The sequence below is a fragment of the Hordeum vulgare genome, chromosome 3H (genome assembly GCF_904849725.1).
Source record: "Hordeum vulgare subsp. vulgare chromosome 3H, MorexV3_pseudomolecules_assembly, whole genome shotgun sequence".
In the NCBI taxonomy this organism is placed as follows: Eukaryota; Viridiplantae; Streptophyta; class Magnoliopsida; order Poales; family Poaceae; genus Hordeum; species Hordeum vulgare.
In genome coordinates, this window is record NC_058520.1 from 285,120,965 (window position 1) to 285,130,476 (window position 9,512).

Below are 9,512 nucleotides of genomic sequence, written 5' to 3' on the forward strand. Positions count from 1 at the left end.
TTCCATTGAGAACCCGGTGCTTAGCGAGGTTTATCGGGGACCTACACGAGTTTTGGCAAGTCCGTGTACTAGACACGTGACCATAAAATTTGAGCCGGAAAGGCTTGTGGAGGTTAGTCTAGTCTAGTGCAGTTTTTCCAATCTTGAGGGGAAAACACAGTCCTACGGGTTGCGTGTGGTTAAGCATAGCACAGCCAGTGTCTTCAATGCCAGCCGTCCTTCGAAGCGGATCCTTGGCGCATCTTGCCTTGCCGTCTTCAGTTGCCGAGAGAGGTGAGGGAGAGTGAGAGCACAGAGGGGAGCATCTAAGGGTCTCACGCAATCAAACAAGCGTTGAAAAATCAACTCAAACAAGTGCTAAAATTATTTTGAACATCAAAATAAGTCAAGTGATATAACCGCATGCTTGTTGCCTAAGCAAAAGCACGACTCATATCAAAGCACAAACAACAAAAACAAACAACACATAACATGGTCCATCCGAACCATTCCACGGACTCGACTTCGCATATGGGATTCACGACTCATCCTATCCTAGGTTCAGGGACTCGACAGTCGTGCTTGCTTCTTGCTCCGGAGAGGAGTCCGCTAAGTCTTCTCATGGTGTTGTCACGCCTCTTGTTGTCGCTTGCTGAAGCAATTTGCTTGAGTTGTAAGGAACTCTGGTTGTCTTCTCGTCTGGGAGGTTGCTGACGAAGGTGGTTCTTCATAGCTGTCACTGGCAGGGTCTTCCTTGTCTTTGTGATCTTGTCATCGTCTTCTTGTCTTCAGAGGCTTCGAGGGTCTCAAGGGTACACCTTCATGCACCGATATTTGCAAGACATGATAGAGTTCTGATATGTCAATCATACCAATTGTGATATCCACACCTAGAGCGGGGGATGAAGAGAACCGTTTTCCTACTCACTAAGGTGAGGCGGACCAAATGGCAAGATTCTCATCCACCGGTGGTGGTCGACACAATACTTATAAATGACAGGGTCGCTCTACTAGTGATGCAGATCAAGGTTTGCATATATTATGTCCATATTATCGTAGGCGAAAGTGGCATCACTCTGGAACAGTGTCTAGGGTTTCACCATCTTCTAAGCCTCGATGTCCTCGTTCCTCTTAGAGGTACTTCTGTTGGTGTCGTCTGGCCATAGAGTTGTCTTTTCTTTCCTTTAGCATAGGTGTTTTCCTGGAAAGGTTACTTCCTTCCGGACTGCCCACGAGGATTTCAATTTATCCCGTGGTCAGAAGGGCATAAGGTTCTAGCGACCATTAGCAAGTTTGAAAAAGTAGACGAGGAGTGTCAAGAAAATAAGAGTGGAAGGCTAGACCATAACCTTCAAGTTCTTCGAAGTTTTAGGAGAGTTGAGAAAATATATAAGTTTTGTAAGTATTTTGAAGGGTCTGGAAAACAGTTTTATCCTGACTAACGTCCATGCTAACTAAGGGCTTCCTACAGTCAGGATGGCTCTGATACCAGCTCTGTGGGGACCCTGACTGGTAAGTCGAGTTCGCCGTGCCCAGTGATCCCAAGGATCAATGCTCACTGAACACAGATACTGAATAATAGAGTCTTACATCCATACATACCGTTTGATACAATAAATGACCACTTCGGTCGAGTCTTACATACATAGGGCCTTAAAGGCCAAAGCACCAAACTAGACCAATAGCGGAATTATTGGTTGAAAGCGTGAACCCATGCCATCAGCCTTAACCTACAGGCATTCTGACTAGGAAGCGTCCTAGCTCGCAAGAACGTCACCGAGTTAATCTTCACCATATCCTGTCTTCCACACCTGGTCAATGAAATAACCAGTGGCAAGCCAATGAGTACTTTGAATGTACTCGCAAACAGCCCATGATACGAACAATGAAAGTGAAGGATACCAGTATCATGCATCTTTAGTAGAACTCATCTGAGTGGAATGATCATGAATATGCATCAAGTTAAAGAATTACTTTTGAAGAGCAGGTTACAGATATCGACATATCTGACAAGGGTTGAACACACCGGGTTCACCCTATATGCCAAGTCATCGGACTTGTCATAATCTCAATGTATTAATGAGGGCTAAACCATAACCTCAATGTATTAATGAGGGTTAAACCATCCGGGTTTACCCTATATGCCAAGTCACTGAACTTGGTCATATTGTTGTGATAATCATAACAACACCTTTTTAACACCACACACACACACACTTGGTTTATGCGGAAACGTTGGACGTAGTTTAAGCAGCACCACCCAACTGTCCTTGACCGTGGACACGGCTATTCGAATAGTTTACACTCTACAGAGGTAGTACGCAGGACCCACGAGAAACGGGAAACTTTCGTGTCATCCACGACTCACGGTATATCACATATACCCGAGTTAAGTACCTGATCATCTTCTTTCCCCTGACGATACTAGACAAAGAGGTCCACTCGATTGGTACCTAGCCCACATGTTGTACGTATTACGAACACCGACTCTGGACTGTATCAACCATGCAGGGACCAACGGTATGCCTGGAACTCATAATAATGGCATAGTCGTCCTACCTGGCACGACCCCATCACGAGAGTGACACCGATCACTCCCGCCACTAGTAATGTGGCTCTTTGCTAGTACCGACCAGAGTAATCAACAAATCCCCGTCCCATAAAGGGGTATCGTGGTCGTACTGGTAAGGTTGGGACGGTCGACACATCATAAATCTAATCCCATTTCCGAAACCACACATGCAAAATACCCGGTGCATCACGTCACCAAAAGTGATCACCAACTCATCATCACCCTCGGGAATTAGTGGCACCCCACGGGGTTTTCATAAACTCTAGATTTAACTCATCATCATGCTCATGGTAATATGCTCTATCTTTACTTGCCAACATGGTATTAACACGACCCTCAAGGGGTAGGGTCAAGCTCAGTGCAATGATCTTACTCTATTAGTCAACGTGACAGTAGCATGATCCTCATAGATGGTAGGGTCAAGCTCATCATGCTTGTGCTCCGAGGAGCCATATGAATAACATCACTATCATGCAAGTGCTTCGATGAAGCCTTCGGTACCATCACATCAATGATGAACCGGCACTATGATCTCATGCAACGAAAATTACTTGCTATTCTAGCATGCAACAATGTTTGTGCTCAAGTCATGGTCAAAGGGTTGCTTGCCTTGCTCACGTAAGTCCTCGGGGTCTTCGAGGTCTTCCGCTCCAACTCCGAATACTCCGTCTATCGTCAACTATCGTCGGAAACAACCATAGTAAGCCACACATCAAGCAGAATAAAAGTGTTCCATAAATAGAAGTTTTATTTTTCTTGGACCTCTCTGGTCATAAGAAAAATACCTGAAGCTTCTCACAGGAGATTTGAATCATCAAGGATTTTTGAATAGGTGAAAGGAGCAATAGGTGGCCATTGAATTAGCCAACAGAAATCATTCTGTTAAAAATGAGTGGAGGCACCCATTTAACAGAGAATGATTTTAGAAATATTTAGGAAGTGGTTTCACTGGATTTGGAGGTGGTATGAATATTCTAGAGATTTTATAGTGAGGAATAAATAGCAATAGGAGCTATTTATTTAATGTAACAGAAAGAAGTCACACAAAAATGCTGACCAGGGTTCAAAAAATAGGGAAGGACTTTAGAAGGCTATGAGAGTTTGAATCACTCCATTTGGAGTTCATTTGAGGCCTAAGGGATTTTTGAAAGATGGAGCTAATAATATCCAGATTTGGATTTTAAATAAAACACCACAGAAACATGTCTTGGAAAAATGTGCAAGGCACATAGGTGGATAGAGCTTGATTTTAGGAACATGTAGAAATATGAATCAATGAAATAGGAGTCAGAATGAAATTAATATAGATTTTTGAAGTTTAAGAAATATGGGAAAAGGATAAAAGGGCTCAGCTTCTCGGACTAACTAGCGCCCAGGGCGCTGGATAGGCAATGGGCCGGCCCAAATGCCTTGCCCACCGGCAGACTGGCCACGCAGGAGGCGCATACCACGGAATACGCCTTCCACTTGGGAAAGGCGCAAAATGCTGGGGCGCCTTCACTTACCTGCTGGCCCAGACCTTGTGTCGCCGACACCTGGGTCTACCTGCCTCCTTCTCTCTCCCTGGTCTTCTTCAACCTTGCGCCGAGGGAGATGGGAGGCGCCGGCCGCTGGGGCTCTAGCCGCCTGCTGGCCCAGCCACCGAGCCGCGGGTGGGGGCGGTGCCCTGCTCCCTACCGAGCCTGGGAGGCGACCTTGGGGGCCGCGGGGATGCCTGGGGCGAGAGGCTCGCCATGTGAAGCGGCTGCAAGCTTCGGCCACCGTGGAGGGGCCCTGGTGTGCCCAAGAGGATGGGGAGGCCGCGGGGGATCGCTGGAGGGAAGGCCTATGGCCGGACAGATGCTGGTTGGCTCGGGTGCAAGGGGGGGCGAGGCGGCGCCATGGCCGTGGAGGGAGGAAGAGGAGGGCTTAGGAGAGGAAAGGGGAGCTCGAGGGGCTCTAGGGAGAGAGGGAGAATGAGGAAGAGCAAGTGAGGGCTCAGGGGAGAGGAGATAGGAGAGGGAAGGGCCGAGAGAACTCAAGAGCTCTCTGGAGCTCTCGGTGCATGGTCGCCACGCATGCCTAAGGGGTCTTGGAGGCTAGCTGATGGCGGGGGATGGTTTGAACGGTCAAGGGGAGCCTCTGAGACACACTGGGCATACTGCAGCTGCGGGACATGAGCTAGGGAACAAGGAAATGGTGCAGAGCACCATTAGTGCAGGCTGACAGCGTGGTCACTGAAAGTGCGTTATATCGACTAGAGGGGGTGAATAGGAGATTTTTAGAATTTCATCACTGAGGAAATTCCTTTTGAGGAAATTCCTCACTGATGACTGACTTACAGCAGAAACAGTAAAGGATCAGACGTGCAAACGTTCACACCAGCAGTATTTCAGAGTGAAGAATGTGAAAACAGATTGCACAGTAAGCAGGCACGCAGAATACAGATGATGATTAACTATTGTGAAGAATTTGTGTTGAGGAAATTTAGAAAAAGTCTTCAGCAAATTCTTCAAACAGTCACAGTGAAAGTCATCAACACATTATACAGAGAAAGTAAAGGGTTGAGGAATTAGAACCCGATTCTCAGAGAAGACAGTCGTTGATGACCCAGTTCCAACTGTTGTGACAGTTGTACATCTTGTTTGGAGAGGCTTGGTATTGAAACCAAAGGACACCCAGTCCCGGGACACACAGTCCCTACCGTATTCTCCTTGAGCTAAGGACACACAGTCCTCACCCAACACTCGTGGTAAGTCTTCAAGGCAGACTTCCAAACCCTCACAAACTTGGTCATCCCGACATGATTTGACACTAATGCCCTTAAATAATATGACCGTTGGAGTGGATAAGACCAGTGACTTGGCATGGTTATCGAAACGGTCGGGACCCTCAACTGTGAGAGTCCTCATGTCACTCATATTCCTCACTTGAGGCTTTTGGTAGGATTGGGCTTGGGTTGAGCATCATGAGGAAATCCATTCCATAGTGTTACTTTGACCCCCTTTAACAGTACGGTGTTCCTATTCATCAAATGCGAAGAAAGTAAAACAAAAAACGTAAATTTTCACGCTTCAATTTCTTCAGAATGATTTTCTTCAGGAACCACCGGTCTTCTCAATATCAGTATCTTCATGAGAAATATCAATTTCATCGCAGATTCCTCGTGATTCATTTCTTCAGCTTCAGAACAATTTCTTCAACTGAAGACATATATTTTTAGGGGTCGATATTCTTCAAATATATCAAACTCCTCAATGACTTATAGATCCTGTGTACACTTATAAACACATTAGATACTTAACATATAAGTCTTCAAACCACCAAAATCACTAAGGGGCACTAGATGCACTTACAATCTCCCCCTTTTTGGTGGTTGATGACAATTAGGTTAAGTCTTCAACAGGGATCAAAAATATGAAGTGTAAATACTCATTTGAGGAATTTGAGAACAAGATTCAGAGAGGCTCCCCGTGAAGATGTGCATACCTTGAGGATTTTGCTTTTATAGCAGATGCACATTGATGATTTATACCATGGAGATCTCCCCCTGAGTCTGGTAGATCATGCATACATATAACATATCATATGAAGAAAATGAAGTTGCATGATGGCAAATGGTATCTGACGAATTCCAGCATGCGTGCATTAAAACTTGAGGAATAAGCATGCGAAGAAAAATGTTCAAAAGCGTCAGAGTACCATCGGGCTTAAGTTACAACTCATTACATAAAAACTTCAGAAGAGCCAAGAGTTTGTAACTTAAATATAGTTCATAAGCCCCAAAAATATCCCGCTTGAAGACTAACTCTCGAGTTTCTCCCCCTTTGTCATCAAGTGACAAAAAGGGACAAACTGAGGACTAACGCCCGTGAAGACTTCATTTCTTGGCGGTTGATGAAGAGCCGTGACGCTTCTTGGGGGTAGTCTTCTTCCTTGGGACGGTTGCTGTGTCGAGTTGTTCCTCATCAGATTCAGCAGTGCGGAATGAAGAAAAGGAGTTGTCTTCAAGGTCTGGCACTGGAATGGGCCTGAACTTCCTCTTGGGAGGCCACGACCAGTCAAAGTCCCGCTCAAAGTCCATTTCTTCAAGCTCAGTCTGAGTCTTCAGATGTGCAAGTGTAGCCCAGGTGCGATCGAAAACCTCATGCAAATAGTGATGATTAATCTTCATAGAGTTCTGAGTTTCAGTGAGGGTTTTCACAATGGCACCAAACTGGCATTTGACCCATTTGCGGTTGCGATCCACCTTCTGGTGAAGACTGAGGAGGAGCTCTCTGGTATTCAGCACGCGAGGAGGAACTGGGATTGCTAGACGAGTCTCAGTATCGTCCCATGAAGAATATGCTTCTCGCTCTTTGAACTGGCCATCAACGGGCCTGCTGCCTTCTTCAATCACAGATTTTCCTTTTCCTTCGATGGGCTCGAAAGTCTTCTTGTTGACCCGGATAGGAGGCATATAACCCATGTGGTTTTGGAAATCAGCGTGGAAGTTGATGCCTGTCCTTGCCCTGATGAATCTCATGATCCACGGGGCATATATCTTGTGATCATAGGGGCACATGGCATTGTCAGCCAAAGTCCTTAAGAAGAAATCATGGATATTAATAGGAATACCGTGAATGATGTTGAAGAGGATATTCTTCATGAGGCCTACAACATCTTCTTCATCATCATGGCCTTTGATTGGCGCGAGCACACTGCAGAGGATTCTGTAGACAGACCGGGGTGTGTGCTTGAGCTCGTGGACGAGGAAGGTGGTTCTTGAGGGTTTGCCTGCAGCCAAAGGCTTCATGAGGACTTCCATCATCCCATTTGGCAGCTCACGCTCACCATAAAGTTTCACTGCCCCATCTGATGGAATTGGTACGGGCAGTTCTCTGAGGAGTTGAGAAGCAGGAGCCTTGTAGTTAGTGTTTTGGGTCATCTAATCAAACACCCAAGTGCTGATATCGTCAGGGTTGCCCGATATATGAAGAGTGGCATAGAACTGAAGAATAAGCTCACTATTCCAGTCTGATATGTCTGAGCACATAGGGAGCAAACCTGCATCATGGAGTACACTGAGGACTGGTTCCATGCAAGGTATTGCTTCAAGCTCAACATGAGGAATGTGCATGTGCTGGAATATCTTGTTGCGTCCACAGAGCACAGAGGAATAGTAGTTCATATTAGTCCTTGTCCAAAACTTCAGATGCCTCATTTGACGCTTGTCATAAGGGTTCTCTCCGATGAAGTACATGCGTTCTTCAAATAAATTTTCTTTCTGAAACTTTGGACGCTTGGAGAAGGGCTGACGCTGAACTGGCTGAAGATTTTGCTGAGGAATAGGGGAGGAGACAACAATAGCAGTCTCTGGGTTGAGCACAATGAAGTCATTGTCTTGGGCGGGTACATTTTCTTCAGCATTTTCCTCAAGGTGAGGAATTTCATCAGCTGGTACTTCATGCTGAGGAGATGATGCTTGCTCTGGTTGAGCTTCAGGCTGAGGAATTTCTGCTTCCTTCTCATTTGGAGGAGTTGGGTCAGCCTGTTCCTCATCTTGAGGAGTCTGCTCAGAATGTACATTTTCCTCAGCTTGAGGATTTTCAACTTGATTTTTCTCAGCTAGCTTTGTGGCAGAAGCAGTTTCATCAGCTGGTGCAGCTGATGCTTGAGCAGTCTCTGTCTGAGGAATAAGAGGTTGAGGACTGTCATCAATATGGATTTCCTCATTAGTGTGTTCCTCAAAGGCGACATCCTTCATTTCCTCATCTGCCCTTGTAGCTGGGTCATCAATGACGACCATCTCATATGAAGGGGCGACATTTAGAGGCACTGGGTCCAGAGGAGCAGTTTCTTCAGTTTCTTTGAGGCGCTTTGCCTCTGTCTCTTCTACTGCTGAGGAGGCTTTTCTCTTCTTTGCTTCCTTTTCAGCAGCCCTTGTTTTCTTCACGTCTGATGCAGACGGGATTATCTTCTTCACCTTTGAAGCTTTTGGTGAAGGTGTTCTTTCTTCAGATTCTTCAGCTGGTAGTGAGGAACCAGCTGGAACAGAGTCATCAGCCTGCTTTGATGAAGCAGCTCTATCAGGAGCAGTCTCATCAGTGGTTGCAATTTCATCAGTTGCAGTTTCCGTGATTATTTCTTCAATGGCTGGTTCATCAACACGGCGCTCTTGGTATTCTTCCTCAGCTTGAGGAGTTTCCTCCTCATCAGGAGATGCATGTGCTGGCTGCTCAACCAAGGGCTGAGGAGTTGGTGCTGGTGGTGCGGTTCTCTTGTTGTAGTCATCAACAACACTAGTGGCTAGCTTGATGAAATTGCTCTTGATGTTTTTGTGATCTGACAGCTTGTCATACTTGTCAGTCAATACTTGCATCTCTGCCTGGGTTGACACCAGTGCATCAGGAGTAAGTTTGAGGAGATTCTGCCTGAGGAATTTCTCCTTTTTGGCCTTTGCAACCTTTGCCTGCCTGGCCTGCTGTTCTTTCCACTTGGCTTCATTTATGAAGGTGGCCACCATGTGGCTAATGCCAGGAGGAAGTTTCAAATCATCAATGGGAGTGTTTGGATCCTCATACCAGATATTGATGTAGTCAAGGAGGACCTTGGGGTCCATGGCCAGAGGAATAGCACTGCCTGATGCTTGTGCTACCCTTTCTTGCTTGTTTCTGATGATGGCTTGCAGGGTTTCATCATCATGTTCATCACTTGCCTCTGATGCAGATGGGACTGCGATGATTTTGCTGGGGCTGGGCAGATGTGCACGTTCAGCAATTGTCAAAGTCTTCACAAGAGGTGTTGAAGACTTTGCCTCCGGGCTAGTTGCAGCTGGGAGTGAGGAGCTGGAGCTGGCGGTCGTAGGCTTCACGACATGCTTCGGTACTGGTTTCTCTTGAGGCTTTGGGGTTGGAGCTGAGGATTTTGATACTGAGGAGATTGGTGCAGAGGGCTTTGGTGCTGATGGTTTTGGTGTTGAAGGTTTTGGTAATGAGGTTTT